General features: G+C 39.1%; 1 pseudogene; it reads left to right on the forward strand.

Moving 5' to 3' along the window:
* The first annotated feature begins 5,301 nt into the window (after positions 1-5,301).
* LOC145505196 (complement factor H-like) overlaps positions 5,302-20,603 on the forward strand; it is an 80,601-nt pseudogene continuing 65,299 nt past the window's right edge.

Consider the following 20,603-nt stretch of genomic DNA (forward strand, 5'->3'; position numbering starts at 1 on the left):
CCCCAGACAGGGAGCAGGAAGCCTCCACACCAGGTATGAGTTTGTCACACACTGTCACGTCAGTCATGTGTAATCATTAGAAATGGTCACTAAGTCCTGCACACTCAGTAGAGAGGACTTAGGCTCTAATAGTTGGAGAGAGGAGTGTGGAAGGCACTGTGGACTTTCCTAAAACCATCACATATAGAAAAACATCAGGTCAACTGAACAGAGTATTTTCTGGGGATGCTTCCTTTACTCCTCAACTTCTTTCCTGCCTCTATAGTAACAATCCTCTTCTTTCTAACAGTGCATTGTAAAATTTCAGCATCTTAAATCAGTTATTACATGAAAGAAAACTGTAATTATATAAAACAGGTCAATGATCTTAACAGTAATTACAAGCATAAATGTAAAATGATTTTTCAAAGCATAAATTTCTTTAAAATGAAGATGTTAGCAGTATTAAACAGATTTCAATCTGCATAAGAATTATACTGAAGATATTTAATCTTCTTTAAGATGGATTTATGAAAATGATGCTGTGTGCTTAAACCCTCATTCATATCCAACTCTTTGCAACCCTTTGGTCTACAGCTCATCATGCTCCTCTGTCCATGGAATTCTCCAGGCAAGAATACTGGAGTGGGTTGCCACTTCCTTCTTCAAGGGAATATGATTGACCCAGGGATCATATCTACATCTCCTTTGTCTTCTGCATACAGGTAGATTCTTTACCCACTGAGCCATATGGGAAGCCCTATGAAAATGGCAGATAACCCCAAATGCATTTATATTATAGCAAAGTTATTCCACAAGGGACCTTGTAAAGTTCTTGTGGACAATATGAGGAAATTGGCGAGTTAAATAGTTTATCAGATATTCATAATCTCATTAAAAGAGCTGATTATCAGATGCAGGACTTTTTTCTCAGGACTGCTCCATTACTATTTTTCTATCATCATCCAGTTTAATGGAGCAAAGGAGATGCCCCTGGAATGATACTGAGGACTGAATGTGAACCTGAATTAGGACAGATTCATCACTCAGAAAGACGCCTATGTGTGAGGTTGGACTTAATAATGTGATATTTATCTGTGATAATTACAAGATCCTGGGTCTGCATCATAGGAATAAGCTGCACAAGTGCAGAAAGACTAGAAACACTTTTAAAACTTAGTGAATACTTTTCATCAATTTTGAGATCAATCTGAGCCAACACTATGATGGACAGCCAAGCCTGCTCATGAGACCAGAACTTGTGTTGGTAGAAGTGAAAGAGGAGAATGAGGCTGTTCTGAGTCTTGACAAAGTCAGTGCCACTCCGACCATAGTGGACTATTATATGTGCTTCAATATATGACCTGGTTAAAGAGATAAAGACACATTCACATGTGCCCAAATAAAAGAGAGGAGGAAAATAGCTCAGGCCAGTGATAGTAATGATGTTTACTTTTAATTATGCCCTCGTTGTATACCTTTGGAAGTGATCTCAGTGGATTATTTTACTGTATTCATGTTCCATGAAACATCAAATGAGGTGAATAACTGTACTGGTTCTGAAATCAGATGATCAGGGCTCAAGTCTCTCCTCTACAATGTAATGACAAAGTTATTTGAGTTCTTTTCACTTGGTTCTTGCAAATACAAACACTCAAGTTTGTCCAACATGAAATTATTTTTAAATACACATATCTTGACATACATGGTGAAATTTTTAAAATTCAAGGATGAAGAGAAATTATTCTAATCTCCAAAAAGTAGCAGGAAGAAACCTAGATTGTTACTTAAGAGGGATCAAACTAAATAAGCATTTCAAGCTTAAACAGTAGAGCAGCTTCAAAAAAGTGTGGGGACTTTATCAGTGAAGAGAGATGCAGACTATAGGCCATGAGGGGGTACAATTGACAAGTCTTTGTTAAAGGGATTAAGATATGCAAATATTCAAAGTTTATAATTCACATAGTAAGCATATATATGAAAATTCAGTTCAGTTCAGTCACTCAGTCATGTGCGCCTCTTTGCGACCCCATGAACTACAGCACGCCAGGCCTCCCTGTCCACCATCAACTCACAGAGTTTACCCAAACTCATGTCCATTGAGGCGGTGATGCCATATAACCATCTCATCCTCTGTCATCGCCTTCTCCTCCTACCTTCAATCTTTCCCCACATCAGGATCTTTATAAATGAGTCAGCTCTTCGCATCAGGTGGCCAAAATATTTGAGTGGCAGCTTCAACATCAGTCCCTCCAATGAACACTCAGGACTGATTTCCTTTAGGATAGACTGGTTGGATCTCCTTGCAGTCCAAGGGACTCTCAAGAGTCTTCTCCAACACCATAGTTCAAAAGCATCAATTCTGTGCTCAGGTTTCTTTAGAGTCCAACTCTCACATCCATACATGACCACTGAAGAAAACCATAGTCTTGACTAGACGGACCTTTGTTGACAAAGTAATGTCTCTGCTTTTTAATATGCTGTCTAGGTTGGTCATAACTTTCCTTTCAAGGAGTAAGCGTCTTTTAATTTCATGGCTGCAATCACCATTTGCAGTGATTTTGGACCCCCCACAAATAAAGTCAGCCACTGTTTCCACTGTTTCCCCATCCATTCGCCATGAAGTGATGGGACCGGATGCCATGATCTTAGTTTTCTGAATGTTGAGCTTTAAGCCAACTTTTTCACTCTCCTCTTTCACTTTCATCAAGAGGCTCTCAATATATAAAAATAAAATGTAATTATGTTGTACCTTATTTAAAAAATTTATAAGACATACTGAAAAATATATTATTCTCCAATTAGACACAAGCATTCAAGGGTTTCCCTTAATCTTAACCATTTGGATATTAAGAATTATTCATTGCTCATTTCTCTGATTAGACAAGCAAGGGAAAACATGTCTAATATCTAGTTTGAGTGATAAATAATAACGTTACTTTTCTGTGTGACTTTATCCATGAAAATTATTGTGGTTCTCTCTCTATATATATCACATTTCCAATAAACAGAAAATTAAAGTAATGAGTGCAATTGGGAAAAAAAAGCACACTATTTTCTTTCTACATGGACTTGGTCTGAGAAAAAATGTCAGGATTTTGGTTTCTGATGAGAATGGAAAAGAAAGAAAAAGAAGGCAGATGTGCCACAAGATAAAATCTGTATTTTCATCTCTTGATTAAGATGCTAAATTAGTCAACCAAGGTTAGGACCTCTGGACTTAAGGAGAATTCATTTAATAAGTCTGTATAGTTTTCTACCAAGAGAATCCACATACAAATTTTATATAATATGACCCACAAGACATAATTTGATCTTCATTAGCAAGGACCTCCTTACATACTTCAATCATCTGAATTTTCTATAAATTTCTTTTCCTAGAAACCATAATGCAGTGAGTGTAATTAACTGAACAAGAATATATTTCACAGTTGCAATGTTAATTTCTAATTTGGTTGTATAATGAGGTAAAACATTATTTCTACTCTTTTTTTAAAATTCTAAACCTTGTAATTATCCAGTAATAAAACATGGATGGCTATATTATTCACACAGAGGATACTTTCCAGCACGTGTGAATCAACAGTTTGTGATCAGTATTTTGTGCCTCCTTCACAACGTGCCTAGGATCACCTGACTTGCACAGCAGAAGGATGGTCTCCAGAAGAACCATGCCTCAGTAAGTGAACCTCTTTAATTTTATATGCATATATCTTTCAAAGAGTGAAGAGACAAAAGTATATAAGTGGGTACAATTAAGTGTTATATAACAACAGTATGCCAAGGGATTAGTTCTATGAGCAAAAACATCCAAATAGGTCTTCCTTTTACTAGAGGCTCTTCATGTAAATCCCATGAGAGATACAGAGGCTTTACAAGAATATCTGCATCATTTATACATATTTTAATCATAAAACTAAAGACAAGTAATATGGAATCTTGATCGTCATTTCTAACAAACGTGGTAGTAGCTTTCATTTTTATTGTTATATGTTATATTTGAATACTAATGCATTCTCATGGAGAAAGAAATGGCAACCCACTCCAGTGTTCTTGCCTGGAGAATCCCATGGACGGAGGGGCCTGGTGGGCTACAGTCTATGGGGTTGCAAAGAGTCAGACACGACTAAGCAACTAACACACACACACAATGCCTTCTCATGTAAATTCTATAAGGTTAATCTTTAATGTACTATTTTGCCAAATTTATGTTGTATTTCTTTCATATTATTTTTATGATTCTAAGAACATGGTGGCTCAGATGGTAAGGCATCTGCCCACAATGCGGGAGACCAAGGTTCGATCCCTGGATTGGGAAGATCCCTGGAGAAGGACATGGCAACCCACTCCAGTACTCTTGCCTAGAAAATTCCATGAATGGAGAAGCCTGGTGGCTACAGTCCACAAGATTGCAAAGAGTCGGACATGACTGAGCTACTTCACATTTTTTTCACAAGGACAATGTAGTTTCAATTATTTAGATCATGGACATACCCCACTTCATGAAGAAAAATATTTACAGGGTAAAACTGTAAGAGTTCACTGCAATGAAGGCTACAGTCTTCAAAATGATCAGAACACAATGATCTGCACAGAGAGTGGCTGGTCTCCTCCTCCCAGATGCATCCGTGTCAGTGAGTAAACTGGGTTGAGATCCCAGCGTGTTCATAATTTTCTAAGACTCAGCTGTATTATATACTGCAAAATGTTTATATCAATCTCTTGTTTTGCCAAAGGACCTATTTAATTTTATTTTTATAAGTGTCTATGAGTGTACCTATAAACTTATTGATAAGTATATAACAAAATAAATGTACCTATTGATAGACAAGAAGAAAGCAGGAAAAGAACCACAAAAAAAGAAACCTGTAATAATAAGGTGAGTTCAGAAAGGTGGCAGGAGTTTCACTGTATCTCCTGATATAAATACAGACTTTGGCAATCATCTGTGGATAAGAGTATCTTTGTGGGGATCCAAGAGTCTAGCAGAGACACTACAGCATGCTGCTGAAGCACAAAGATTCAAGACAAGGAACATCACCGAGGGTTAGAGGAGCGGTCTCATTTTGCCTGTGTCACCCTTGCCTGAAGTGGCACAGTTTAGGGCCAGACAGACCCCTCAGCACAGGATTTCACCTGTGAGGAAAATAACATCATGTGAATAAGGGCAGCTTCCTCAGCTTCCAACACTGATCAGAAGACAAACTTCTCTCTTCCCTTATCTAGGACACTGGAGTCACCTGCATGGCTGAGGGTTGGGGATAAGCCAGGAGCACAGCATCCAGGGCCAGAATTAATCGAGGGGCATGGGTCCTAGTGACCATGTTGGAGACACCACCAGGAAGCCCCAAAGCCATTGTAGACACCTTATTTGCTCACCCTTGGGCACCTCAACTCATCCACATCCCCCTGCCCCAGAGCCAGCTCCCTGTGTTGGCCTCCACAGTGGCAATGCAAACCTTTGCAGATGGCCTGTGAGACATCTAGAAGTCAGCCTGTCCCCGTGGAAGGGAGAGAAAGCACACAAACATGAACATTTGGCATTGCCCCAGGGAAGCAGCCAGGACGCCATAGGCACAGATGCTGGCTTTGCCATTTTGAAAGAAGCATGTGCTGTGTGCTTAGTCGCTGAGTCTTGTCTGGCTCTTTGTGACCCCATGGGTTGTGACCCCTGGAGCCTGGATTCTCTGCCCATGGGAATTCTTAGGCCAGAATACTGAAGTGGGTTGCCATTCCCTCCTCCAGGGAATCTTCCTAACGCAGGGATTGAACACAGGTCTCCCACGTTGCAGGATTATTCTTTACCATGTGAGCCACCAGGGAAGCATACGAGATTTAAAATGATCTCCCAAGAGGAATTGAGTACATGGGACAGGTGTAATTTTAAAAGATCTTTGAAAAAGTCTCAAAATCCCTATCAGTATGACAGGGTGTACTTTCCTCCCCAAGTCAGCCTGTAAAGACTGGAGGAAGTGACTGCTTCTTTAAATGCAAACATAGCAATGTGAGACTTCAAGGATCACAAAAATCAAAGGGCTACAATATAAACAGAAGAAAACAATAGTTTTTCAGTTATTGACCCCAAATAGTGGGTATGTATAATTTGTCTGATAAGTATTCAAAGTAATTACTCTAAAGAATTTCAGTGAGATATAAAAACAGTGGACAAGTAAATGGCAACCCACTCCAATATTCTTTCATGGGAAATCCCACGGACAGAGGAAACTAGTGGAATACAGTCCACAGGGTCTCAAAGAGTCGGACACAACTGCAGTGACTTAGCATGCAAACATGCAGTCCTTTTATATTTAGAGTAATTATTGATAGATGAAGATGTATTAACACTATCTTTTTTATAGGATGTATTATAGTTTCCTAATTTTTTTCTTTCTCTCTTTGTCTTTGTGAATTCATGAGTTTTGTTATAGTACTATGCATTTAATAAACTTCTTTTGCCATTTGTGAATCTAGTATGGATTCTTGCTTTGTGTTTGTTATGACTTACATAAAACATCTTATACAGAGAGCAGCCTATTTTATGCTAATAATATGTGAACATCAATCACATACTAAATCTCCTTCCTTTTACACTTCTCCATTTTATCTTTTTGATGTGATGATTTGCCTCTTTTTATAGTGTGTACTTATTAACAGTTTTAGATATAGTAATTTTTATACTCTTGAAGCCTTCTCTATCTCAGTGAAACTAGGCCATTCCGTGTGGGGCCACCCAAGACAGATGGGTCATGGTGGAGAGGTCTGACAGAATGTGGTCCACTGGAGAAGGGCATGGCAAACCACTTCAGTATTCTTGCCTTGAGAACCCCATGAACAGCATGAAAAGGCAAAAAGATAGGACATTGAAAGATGAACTCCCCAGATTAGTAGGTGTCCAATATGCTAATGGAGATCAGTGGAGAAATTACTCCAGAAAGCATGATGGGATGGAGCCAAAGCAAAAATGATACCCAGCTGTGGAGGTGACTGGTGATAGACGCAAACTCCGATGCTGTAAAGAGCAATATTGCATAGGAACCTGGAATGTTAGGTCCATGAATCAAGGCAAATTGGAAGTGGTCAAACAGGAAATGGCAAGAGTGAACGTCGACATTCTAGGAATCAGCGAATTGAGATGGACTGCAATGGGTGAATTTAACTCAGATGTCCATTATATCTACTACTGTGGGCAGGAATCCCTTAGAAGAAATGGAGTAGCCATCATGGTCAGCAAAAGAGTCCGAAAGGCAGTACTTGGATGCAATCTCAAAAACGATAGAATGATCCCTGTTCGTTTCCAAGGCAAACCATTCAGCATCACGGTAATCCAAGTCTATGCCCCGACCAGTAACGCCAAAGAAGCTGAAGTTGAACTGCTCTATGAAGACCTACAAGACCTTCTAGAACTAACACCCAAAAAAGATGTCCTTTTCATTATAGGGGACTGGAATGCAAAAGTAGGAAGTCAAGAAACACCTGGCATAACAGGCAAATTTGGCCTTGGAGTACAGAATGAAGCAGGGCAAAGGCTAATAGAGTTTTGCCAAGAGAACACACTGGTCATAGCAAACACCCTATTCCAACAACACAAGAGAAGACTCTACACGTGGACATCAGCAGATGGTCAACACCGAAATCAGATTGATTATATTCTTTGCAGCCAAAGATGGAGAAGCTCTAAACAGTCAGCAAAAACAAGACTGGAAGCAGACTGTGGCTCAGATCATGAACTGCCTATTGCCAAATTCAGACTTAAATTGAAGAAAATAAGAAAAACCACTAGTCCATTCAGGTATGACCTAGATCAAATCCCTTATGAGTAGACAGTAGAAGTGACAAATAGATTTCAGGGACTAGATCTGATAGACAGAGTGCCTGATGAACTATGGACAGAGGTTCGTGACATTGTACAGGAGACAGGGATCAAGACAATCCCCATGGAAAAGAAATGCAAAAAAGCAAAATGGCTGTCTGAGGAGGCCTTACAGATAGCTGGGAAGAGAAGAGAAGCGAAAAGCAAAGGAGAAAAGAAAAGATATTCCCATCTGAATGCAGAGTTCCAAAGAATAGCAAGGAGAGATAAGAAAGACTTCCTCAGCGATCAGTGCAAAGAAATAGAGGGAAATAACAGATTGGGAAAGACTAGAGATCTCTTCAAGAAAATTAGAGATACCAAAGGAACATTTCATGCAAGGATAGGCTCGATAAAGGACAGAAATGGTATGGACCTAACAGAAGCAGAAGATATTAAGAAGAGGTGGCAAGAATACACAGAAGAACTGTACAAAAAAGACCTTCAAGACCCAGATAATCACGATGGTGTGATCACTCACCTAGAGCCAGACATCCTGGAATGTGAAGTCAAGTGGGCCTTAGAAAGCATCACTACGAACAAAGCTAGTGGAAGTGATGGAATTCCAGTTGAGCTATTTCAAATCCTCAAAGATGATGCTGTGAAAGTGCTGCACTCAATATACCAGCAAATTTGGAAAACTCAGCAGTGGCCACAGGACTGGAAATGGTCAGTTTTCATTCCAATCCCAAAGAAAGGCAATGCCAAAGAATGCTCAAACTACCGCACAATGCACTCATCTCACATGCTAGTAAAGTAATGCTCAAAATTCTCCAAGCCAGGCTCCAGCAATATATGAACCATGAACTTCCAGACGTTCAAGCTGGTTTTAGAAAAGGCAGAGGAACCAGAGATCAAATTGCCAGTATCTGCTGGATCATCGAAAAAGCAAAAGAGTTTCAGAAAAACATCTCTTTCTGCTTTATTGACTACGCCAAGGCCTTTGACTGTGTGGATCACAATAAACTGTGGAAAATTCTGAAAGAGATGGGAATACCAGACCACCTGACCTGTCTCTTGAGAAACCTGTATGCAGGTCAGGAAGCAACAGTTAGAACTGGACATGGAACAACAGACTGGTTCCAAATAGGAAAAGGAGTACGTCAAGGCTGTATATTGTCACCCTGCTTATTTAACTTCTATGTAGAGTATATCATGACAAATGCTGGGCTGGAAGAAACACAAGCTGGAATCAAGATTGCCAGGAGAAATATCAATAACCTCAGATATGCGGATGACACCACCCTTATGGCAGAAAGTGAAGAAGAACTAAAGAGCCTCTTGATGAAAGTGAAAGAGGAGAGTGAAAATGTTGGCTTAAAGCTCAACGTTCAGAAAACTAAGATCATGGCATCTGGTCCCATCACTTCGTGGGAAATAGATGGGGAAACAGTGGAAACAGTTTCAGACTTCATTTTTTGGGCTCCAAGATCACTGCAGATGGTGATTGCAGCCATGAAATTAAAAGATGCTTACTCCTTGGAAGGAAGATTATGGCCAACCTAGATAGCATATTTAAAAGCAGAGACATTACTTTGCCAACAAAAGTCCGTCTAGTCAAGGCTATGGTTTTTCCATTGGTCATGTATAGATGTGAGAGTTCAACGGTGAAGAAAGATGAGTGCCGAAGAATTGATGCTTTTGAACTATGGTTTTGGAGAAGACTCTTGAGAGTCCCTTGGACTGCAAGGAAATCCAATCAATCCACCCTAAAAGAGATCAATCCTTGGTGTTCATTGGAAGGACTGATGTTGAAGCTGAAACTCCAATACTTTGGCCACCTCATGGAAAGTGTTAACTCATTGGAAAAGACTCCAATGCTTGGTAGGATTGAGGGCAGGAGGAGAAGGGGACGACAGAGGACGAGATGACTGGATGGCATCACCGACTCGATGCACATGGGTTTGGGTGGACTCCGGGTGTTGGTGATGGACAGAGAGGCCTGGCGTGCTGCAATTCATTGGGTCGCAAAGAGTCGGACACGAATGAGCGACTTAACTGAACTGACATTTGACTTTTATTTAGTTAGATTTTTAACATTCTGTATTAAAGTACTATAGTGTTCTGAATATAAATGTGCACTTACATTTACCAGTATGCTACATATTTTCATGGTATTAATTAACACACTTTTACTTCATCTTGAATAATTCCTTTAGTGTTTCTAGTAAGGGAGGTGTGCATGCATGCTCAGTCACTTCAGTCATGTCTGACTCTTTGTAACCCTATGGATGGTATCCCACCAGGCTCCTCTGTCCATGGGGTTCTCCAGGCAAGAATACTGGAGTGTGCTGCCATACGCCCCTCAAGGGAGGTCTAGTTGTGTTCTATTTCCTCTGTATTTGTTGGTCTGGAGAAGTCTTTATATTCTTTTCATTTCTGAATGGTATTTTTCAAATAAAGTATTCTTTGTTGGCAATTTTCTCTTTCAGCACTTGGAATATATCATCCTACTTTCTCCTGGCCCACTAGGTTTCTGCTGAGAAATATGCTTCGAGCTAAATGAAGGTTTCTTAATAAGTTTCATGGTTTTTGTTTTGTTTTGTTAGTTTATTTGTTATTTCCTCAAGCTGCCTTTACAATTTCTCTATTTTTCTTTGACTTTTGCAACTTTATTATATGTGTGTTGTAGAGGATTTTTTATCCTGATTTTGCTTGGTCACCTGTAAGCTTCCTGAACTTTTACCATTACTTCTTTAAATACACTTTCTGCACTCATCTCCTTCTTTCCTCTTTCTGGAACTTCAATAATTTGCAAACTGGTTCTATCAATGATGTACCATAAATCATGTAGTCTTTCTTTGTCCGTTTTTATTCTTTTTTTTTTTTAATTTTTGTTTCTTTTTATTTTGTTTTCATCTCCCCTGACTGGATAACTTCGATATGCCATCTATATCACAGATTCATTCTTCTGCTTGTTTCACTCTCTAGTTGATGCTCTCAAATGCATTTTCATTTCACCCTTGGATCCTTCAGCATCAAAATTTTGGGGTTTTTTATGATTTATGTATTTTTATTAAACTTCTCATTTTGTCCACTGTTTACTGTTCATTTGTTGCTCTCCTGCTTTTGTTTGACTTTCTTACTGTATTTTCTGTAGCACAGTGGGTTATTAAAACAGCTATTTTGAAGTCTTCATTGGGTAAGTCACAGATCTCCAAACTTTAGGTGTGAATAGTGAAGATTTTTATACTTTATTGGAGTCATGATACTTTGAGTTCATGTTCCTTGAAGTTCTGTGGTGTTTTTTTAATTAAAGTGCTATTCTCCTTTGGGTGAGAGACAATTTCCTTCATTCCTGCTACGGACTCTCGAGCTATCTCAGATCTTCTTTAGTGGCACCTGCGACACGTCTCATCCCTCTTTTGTCAGAATTTCTATGCTGCCATGTCTTGTCTAGATAGTGAAATGCGCCAGAACGATTGCTGACAGCCTGTCTTTTGTTTCCCCCAAAGTAGCACTACATCTTAATCTTGTTTTTTCTTCTTAGCCCGCAGATTTGAGACAAATTTCTGTGCGTGCTCACTGGTGGTCTGTCAAATGCTTTTCTTCACTCTGAGTCCGTTGTAACCACACTGAGCTGGCCACAGGGTGGAAGGGTGTGTGATCGAAGCAGACAGAGGTCTTCCTGTGAAAACCTGTATTTCACAGAAGAATTTAGCTCCATGCATGATTTTATAAGATAATATTTCCAGGGGCTCCTGGACTGTGGCTGGTGGGGCTTCAGCTGTTTCATGAACCACTGTAGGCACCACAGTCAAGATAGAGATCTTTCTGCCTTTTACCTCATGCACGCATGAGCGAGACTCCTCCTGGGTCCCTTGGTTTATGTTATCGTTGTGTGTGTGTGTGTGAGTGTGTTTTAATTTGTTTATTTTTAACTGAATGATAATTGCTTTGCAGTATTGTGTTGGTTTCTACCAAATATCAACATGGATCAGCCATAGGTTTACACGTGTCCCCTCCCATGTGAATATCCTTTCCACTTCCCTCCCCATCCTATCCCTCTAGGTTATTACTGAACTCAAGTTTAAGTTACCTGAGTCATACAGCAAATTCTTATTGGCTATCTATTTTACATATGTTAATGTAAGTTTCCATGTTCCCCTCTCCATACATCCCACCCTCAACTTCCTGCTCCCCCAGTCATGTCCATAAGTCTGTTCTCAATGTCTGTGTCTCTGCTGCTACTGCTCTGCAAATGTATTCATCAGTACCATCTTTCTAGAGTCCATATGTATGCATTAGTATATGATATTAGTTTTTCTCTTTCTGACTTACTTCACTCTGTAGAATAGGCTCTATGTTGCTCTAACTCACTAGGACTGACAGAAATGCATTACTTTTATGGCTGTATGGTATTCCATTGTATATATGTACCACAGTTTCTTTATCCATTCATCTGTCCATGGACATCAATGTTGCATCCATGTCCTAGCTATTGTAAACAGAGCTCCTATGAACATTGGGCTACATATGTCTTTTTCAATTTTGGTATCCTCAGGGTATATGCCTGGCAGTGGGATTGCTGGGTCATATGGTGGTTTTATTCCTCGTTTTTTAAGTACTCTCCATACTGTTCTCCACAGTGGCTGTATCAATTTACATTCCCATCAACAAAGCCACCCTTTCCAGCATTTATTGTTTGTATATTTTTTGATGATGGCCATTCTGACTGGTGTAAGGTGATATCTTATTGGAGTTTTGATTTGCATTTCTTTAATAAATGAGTGACGTTGAGCATCTCTTCATGTGTTTATTAGCCATCTGTAGGTTTTTGGAGAAATGTCTGTTTAAGTCTTTTGTCCACTTTTTGATTGGGTTATTTGTTTTTCTGGTACTGATTTGCATGTGCTGCTTATATATTTTTGAAATTAATCCTTTGTAAGTTGTCTTGTTTGCTATTATCTTCTCCCATTCTTAGAGTTGTCTTTTCACCTTGTTTATAGTTTTCTTTGCCACACAAAAGCTTTTCAGTTGAATTATGTCCAACTTTATCTTTGTTTTTATTTCCATTACTCTAGGCGATGGGTCGTAGAGGATCTTGCTGTGATTTATGTCATAGAGGGTGTGTGTATGTTTTACCCTAAGAGATTTATAGTTTTGGTTCCTACTTTAGGTCTTTAATCCATTTTTGGTTTATCTTTATGTATGGTGTTAGGAAGGGTTCTCATTTCATTTTTTGCACATAGCTGCCCAGTTTTCACAGCAGCACTCATTGAAGAGACTATCTTTGACCCATAGTATGTTCTTGCCTCCTTTGTCAAAAAAAAGTTATCCATAGGTGCATGGGTTTATCCCTGGGCTTTCTATCGTGTTCTATTTGACTGTATTTCTGTTTTTGTACAGTGCCATTTTGATGCCATCTCTTGATGACTAAAGCTTTGTAGTATAGTCTAAAGTCATGAAGGTTGATTTCCCCAGCTCTGTACTTCTTTCTCAAAATTGCATTGGCTGTTCCAGGTCTTTGTGTTTCCATATGATCTGTGAAATTTTTTTTGTTGTTGTTGTTCTAGTTCTGTGAAAAATGCCAGTGGTAATTTAATAGGGATTGCACTGAATCTGTAGTTTACCGTTGGCCATATAATCATTTTCACAATACCGATTCTTCCAATCAAGGTAAATGGTTTATGTCATCTGTTTATGTCATCTTTGATTTCTTTCATCAGTGTCTTATAATTTTCTGTATACAAATTTTTCTCTCCTTGGGTAGGTTTATTCTAGGTATTTCATTCTTTTTGTTGCAATGGTAAATGGGATTGATTCTTTAATTTCTCTTTCTGATGGTTCATTGTTAGTGAATAGGAATGCAAGTGATTTCTGTGTATTGATTTTGTATCCTGCCACTTTGCTAAATTAGCTGATTATCTCTAGTAATTTTCTGATGGTATCTTTAGGGTTTTATATGTATAGTGTCATATTGTCTGCAAGCAATGAGATTTTTACTTCTTTTCCAATCTGGAGTTATTTCATTTTCTTCTCTGATTGCTGTAGCTAGGACTTCGAAATCTATGTTGAAAAATAGTGGTGAGAGTGGACACCGCTGTCTTGTTCCTGATATTTCAGAAAATGCTTTCAGTTTTTCACCATTGAGAATAATATTTGCTCTGGGTTTAACTTTTGCTTGTTTGTAAAGCTTTAGATTTCTCCATCAATTTTGAATGAAAACCTTGCTGGCAGAATAATCTTGGTTGTAGATTTTTACCTTTTAGTACTTTAAATATATCCTGCCATCCCTTTCTTGCCTCCAGAGTTGAAAAATCAGCTCTAAATCATATGGGTTTTCCTTGTGTGCTACTTTTTGCTCTTTCCTTGATGCTTTTAATATTCTTTCTGTGTATTTAATCTCTCTTAGCTTGATTCGTATGTGTCTCGATATGTTTCTCCTTGGGTTTATCTTGTTTTGGACTTTGTGCTTCCCGGACTTCATTGACTATTTCATTTCCCATGCTGGAAGGGTTTTCAACTATAATATATTCAAAAATTTTCTCAGTGCCTTTCTTTTCCTCTTCTTTCTCTAGGACCCCTATAACTCAAATGTCAGTGCATTTAATATTGTCGCAGTGGTTTCTGAGGCTATCCTCATTTCATTTCATTCTTTTTCCTTTGTTCTGATCTTCAGCAGTTATTTCCACCATATATTTTCCAGCTCACTTTTCCATTCTTCTGCTTTAGTTAATCTACTATTGGTCCTTTTGCAGTATTTTTAATTTCAGTAATTGTGTTGACATCTATTTGTTTGTTCTTTATTTCTTCTGTGGCCTTGGTAATTGTGTTAATTGTGTTGATAGCTTCTTGTATTTCCTCCATTGCATTTTTAACATTTTGGGTCATCTTTTACTATCCTTATTCCAAATTCTTTTTCTGGTAGTTTGTCTATTTTCTCTTTGTTTATTTGGTCTTTTAAGTTTCTAGTTTGTTCCTTTTGTGCAATACTTCTCTACCTTTTAATTTTTTTCAATTTATTGTGTTTGAAGTCTCTTTTTCCTCAGCTTTCAGGTCAAATTCCATCTCCTTTTGGTTTCTGCCCTTAGTGGTTAAAGTTGGTCCAGTGGTTTTTGCAGACTTTTGTTGGATATGACATGTGCTTGGGCTCTGTTGAGAGGATGTGACTACCCCCCCCCCCCACTGATGGGCAGGGCTGTATGAGGTGGAAATTCTATTTGCTAACCTTTGGGTTTGTGTTTTTGTCTTCTCTCTTGTTTGGGTGAGGCATCCTGCACTGGGTGCTGCTGGCAATTGGTTATTGCCAGGTCTTATATACAAGTGGAGGCCTTTGTGGGTGTTCTCACTAATTAATACTGTCTGGGGTTAGGAGCTTTCTGGCACCCTAGAGTGTTTATGTCAACCCTCCCACTTCAAAAGCTCAGGGCCCAATCTCTGGCCAAGGAACTGAGATTTCACAGGTATTTTGTTACGGCATTAAAGGGGATTAAAACAAACAAACTAAAACGAGAAACGAGATACAAACCTCACCCCAAACAAATGGCAAATCCAAAATCAGGCAAATACAAACAAAACTAGTGTGATATATATGTAGATACCAATACACAAAATAAAAATATTCCAAAAAAAATAAAAAGGAAAGTAGAAGAGATTGGCCTGGCTAGCAAAGAAAGCAAAAATGATATCAACTACTTAAAAACAAAACTAACTAAAGTATAAACCGGAAAACAAAACCATAAACTGGAAAAAAAGAAAAAGCCCAAAAGCAATGTGCCAATTTGTGAATAGAGCAACAAAATCAAAATAGACTAATAAACATGGTGAGAAAAGGAAGGAAAGAAAGAAAGAATAGAAAAGCAAATTTAAATAGAGGTAGATTCCTTGGAAGGAAGGTTATGACCAACCTAGATAGCATATTTAAAAGCAGAGACATTACTTTGCCAACAAAGGTCCGTCTAGTCAAGGCTATGGTTTTTCCAGTGGTCATGTATGGATGTGAGAGTTGGATGGTGAAGAAAGCTGAGCGCTGAAGAATTGATGCTTTTGAACTGTGGTGTTGGAGAAGACTCTTGAGAGTTCCTTGGACTGCAAGGAGATCCAACCAGTCCATCCTAAAGGAGATCAGTCCTGGGTGTTCATTGGAAGGACTGGTGTTGAAGCTGAAACTCCAATACTTTGGTCACCTCACGTGAAGAGTTGACTCATTGGAAAAGACCCTAATGCTGGGTAGGATTGGGGGCAGGAGGAGAAGGGGAAAACAGAGGATAAGATGGTTGGATGGCATCACTGACTCGATGGACATAGGTTTGGGTAAACTCTGGGAGTTGGTGATGGACAGGGAGGCCTGGCGTGCTGCGATTCATGGGGTCGCAAAGAGTCGGACACGACTGAGTGACTGAACTGAACTGAGATAAAGAAAACTTATATATATATGAGTAACCACAACAGAAAAAGCTTAAGAAAATAAACAAAAAAATATATATAGAAAAATAGCAAATTTTATAAAAATTTATAAAAATAGTAAAAAAAAATAAATTTTGTTAAAAATTATAAAAGAAAAAGAATGAAAAACCCCTGAAAATTGCAAAAGGCCAATGTAGAGACAGAAGTATTTAAAGGAAATAAAATATGTGTTAAAAAAATTCTTAGAAGTATAAATAGATTTAATAGTACTATTAAAATAAAAAACTACAGCAATAGAGGGTAAAAAAAAAAAGGAAAACAAATTTCAGAAGCAACTATCCAACACGTTAAAATATAAGAACAATAAATGTTTTTCTTGCGTCTCTGCTTTCAGCATCCTTTCCCTCACTGTGAGTCACAGTCCACCTCATCTTCCTAGGATGCCCTCCAATAGTGGCCTGATCTCTGGACCTGTTGTGGAGGCAGTTCAGACTCTAATCTGGTCCTACTCCTGCATGTTCTTGCTCTAATGTTCACACCTGCCAGTGCTAGTGTGTTTTCCTTTGTAGGAACTCTCATTGTCCTTTATATATTCTATAGATACAAAGTCTGCCAGTTGACCATGTGGATTTAATGTTCAGCTTGTACCACTGGTGGGAATGTTTTGGGTTCTGTTCCTTAGCTCACTGCCTCTGGATTTCAATTGTGGTTTTGTCTCCACCTCTGCATATGAATCATCCAAGGGGTTTGCCCTGGAGGACCTGAGTCTGCCCCAGGGAGGACCAGGTGAGGAGGTGGTGCAGTTCCCTGGAATGCAAGTTTGTTATTATTATTTTTTTCCCAGCCTCTGGTTTCTCTGTCCCTGTGGGGTTGAGTGTGGAGGTGGCATGGGAGCTAAGATCATGGGGACCCTGGTAATACTGTATACACAGGGGTACTGGTGGCTATTGTCACAGAAAGTATGGCAGTACTAGAGTTTTTTCTAGCTTCTGGGAGCTCTGGCTCAGTGAGGATTGAGCATGGAAGTGGTACAGCTGCTTGAATCTTGGGAACCCTGATAGCACCAAGTTTACAAGGACACCAACTTCCTCACCACAGGAGCTGTGATCCTTGTTGTTCTTCAATCACTCAGTCGTGTTGGACTTTTTCTGACCCCATGGAATGCAGCACACCAGGCCTCACTGTCCCTCAGCATCTCCCAGAGTTTGCCCAAGTTCATGTCGATTGCATCAGTGATGCCATCCAGTCATATCATCCCCTGACAACCTCTTCTCCTCTGCCCTCAATCTTTCTCAGCATGGGGATTTTCCAGTGAGTTGTCTGTTCACATCAGATGACTAAAATATTGACCTTATTAGAATCTTTTCCTAGCCTTGGCAGCTGGGATCAGAGGGCCTCTTTGATTAGTTCTTCTCTGTTGCTTGGTCCCTTCAGGTGCTTACAGGGCCCTCTGGTTGGGGTCCTTTTCTCTGTTGTTTGGCACATTGGACACTTAAAGGGACACCCTTGCTGGGGTCTTTCTCTGATGCTCAGTGCATCAGATGGTTAAAGTGCCACCCTCTCTGGGGTCTTTCAGCTGTCTGGTGCTGATGTTTGGAGAGACAGAGAGGCTATAGAGATGGCTCCACCCCATGAATGTGACTCAGCAGTATCACCCTGCCTCCATATTTGCCTGGCTTTCTCCTCATAAGCATTTCCCACTGTGAACTCCGTTTCTTCTAAGGGAGTCTTGCCCACATTAGTAAATGTAACAGTCATCTGATTTAAATTCACCCATTCCAGTCCATTTTAGTTCACTAGTTTCCTCAAATGTTGATGTTCACTCTTGCCATCTCCTGTTTGACCACTTCCAGTTTGCCTTGATTCATGGATCTAACATTGCAGGTTCCCATCCAATATTCTTTATAGCATCGGACTTTACTTCCATCACCCGTCACATCCACAGATGGGTGTTGTTTTTGCTTTGGCTCCATCTCTTCATTCTTTCTGGAGTTATTTCTCCACTGATCTCCAGTAGCATATTGGGCACCTACCGATCTGGGAGTTCATCTTTCAGTGTCCCATCTTTTTGCCTTTTCATACTGTTCATGGGGTTCTCAAGGCACGAATGATGAAGTGGTTTGCTATTCCCTTCTCCAGTGCACCACATTTTGTCAGAACTCTCCGCCATGACCTGCTCATCTTGGGTGGCCCTACAAGGCATGGCTCATTGTTTCATGGAGTTAAACAAGGCTGTGGCCCATGTGATCAGTTTGATTAGTTTTCTGTGCAATAGTGTTCAGAGTCCAGCTAAATTTCACTTTTCAAGTAGTCAGCAAAGACCTAATATGTGCCAAAAGTAGGCTAAGAGAAAATGGTGAAAGATGCAAGCAGGGGACAGGGGGTATGCCTTTCAAGAGCTTTCATTCTGGTATTGGAGGGAAAAAAATGAATTAAGGTAAATGGCAACCCACTCCAGTATTCTTGTCTGGAGAATCCCAGGGATGGGTGAGCCTGGTGTGCTTCCGTCTATGGGGTCGCACAGTCGGACACGACTGATGCGACTTAGCAGCAGCAGTTAGCAATGAACCAAAAAGTAAAAATATTTCTGTTATATTGTTTAAGTAAGTGTTTTCGAAGAATAAAAGAATCCAAGTACTTAGAAAATAGAAGGAACTGAGGCTCACATTCAGGTAGGGAGACCTCTATGCAAAAAAAAAAAAAAAAAAAGGCTGAGAACCATTCATCAGCAGAGAAAAGGTGCCTTTGCAGCAACCAAGGCAGCAAAAAAATTGGCCTATTTTAAAAAGGCTCAGGCCTTAACAAATCTACATGGAATGCAGGAGAACCTGGTTCAACCCCTGGGGTTGGAAGATCTCCTGGAGAAGGGAATGGCAACCCACTGCAGTATTCTTGCTTAGAGAATTCCATGGACAGAGGAGCCTGGCAGGCTACAGTCCCTGGGATCAGAAAGAGTCAGCCAAACTGACGCTACACTTTCACTTTCAAAAATTCTGAGCTGCCTGTGGTGCAGACAGTAAAGAATCCACATGCAATGCAGGAGACCTGGGTCCGGAAGAACCCTTGGAGAAGGGAATGGCTATCCACAACATTCTTGTCTGAAGAATTCCATGGAATTTTGGCGGGCTGCCTTCCGTGGGGTTGCAAAGATTCGAACACAGGATGAAGGGACTAACAATTCTAAGTAAAGGGAAAGGCTTTTAAGATGCAAATGGGTTTTTTTTACAGTCACTCAATGTGAAGACAGCAGTTGGAAAATAGCCTAAGGCCAAGATCTTTTGTTGTTGCTGTTAAAACACCTTTTTACACAAGATGCTAGAATAGGAATATTATATAAGCCAAAAATATGCAAACAAAGTCACATAACAATAAAATTATTGCTATGTGGAAGTTTGGAATAGAATTTTAGGAAAGGAATCCCAATGGTTCTCATCAAGAGTAACCTCTCAGCTAAGCTACAAAACTCAATAGTTAAACTAAAACCTAACCAAATTTATTTATTTATTTATTTATGTTGGGTGGGGTGGGGCATTACTTTTAAAGCTAGTTAGCTTATATATAATTTTATGATAAGCTTTAGATTTTTAGATAGTATGATCTCTCTTTTTGGTGAGATTCTAATTCTTAAATTCCAATTTTGAATTTTTCAAATTACTTACCAAAATAGGAAGATTCCAAATAAGAGTAGTACAATTTTTGATTAATATGTAGCAATCCTTGGTGACTGAGATGAAAAGAATCTGCCTGCAATGTGGGAGAGCCAGGTTTGATCCCTGGTTTAGGAAGATCCCCTGGAGAAAGGAATGGCTACCCACTCCAGTATTCTTGCTTGGAGAATTCCATGGACAGAGGAGCCTGGCCAGCTACACTCCATGAGGTCACAAAGCATCAGTCGTGACTGAGTGACTAACACACACAAAGCAATGTCACAAATTTCATAGATTTTACAAATGTTCAATGAAAAGTTTACACATTTTTAAAATGAATCAGAATAATTAAACATATAATAATATTCAAGATCATTTATAGGTAAAGTAAGATAAGATGTGTGTATATCATGTATGTAATCAAGACACATAAAATATGCCTACGTGACCTTGAACATATTTACTCATTTTGTTTCGTGTTTCAATTTGATCATGTGTCTATTAGATTTCTACACTTGTAGATAAAATTAAGTGATTTTTAATGTTCCTATGACTCAAATACAAATGTGTCTTGGTGTTCTAGCTTCCCAATTATATTATTTAAAATAGCATTTTTTAAAATTGTAGCTTTCGTGTTTTTTTTTTTATTCTGAAAGATTATTTTTACATTTTGAGACAAAAAAATTACCATTACATTTTGTAAATGTCAGTGATAAAATTACATCCGGTATTAACAAGTTGACTTTACAAATGAATTATCAGGACATATATGTTGCTGC

This window comes from Giraffa tippelskirchi, chromosome 5, assembly GCF_054371585.1.
Source record: "Giraffa tippelskirchi isolate mGirTip1 chromosome 5, T2T-mGirTip1v1.2.pri, whole genome shotgun sequence".
Lineage (NCBI taxonomy): Eukaryota > Metazoa > Chordata > Mammalia > Artiodactyla > Giraffidae > Giraffa > Giraffa tippelskirchi.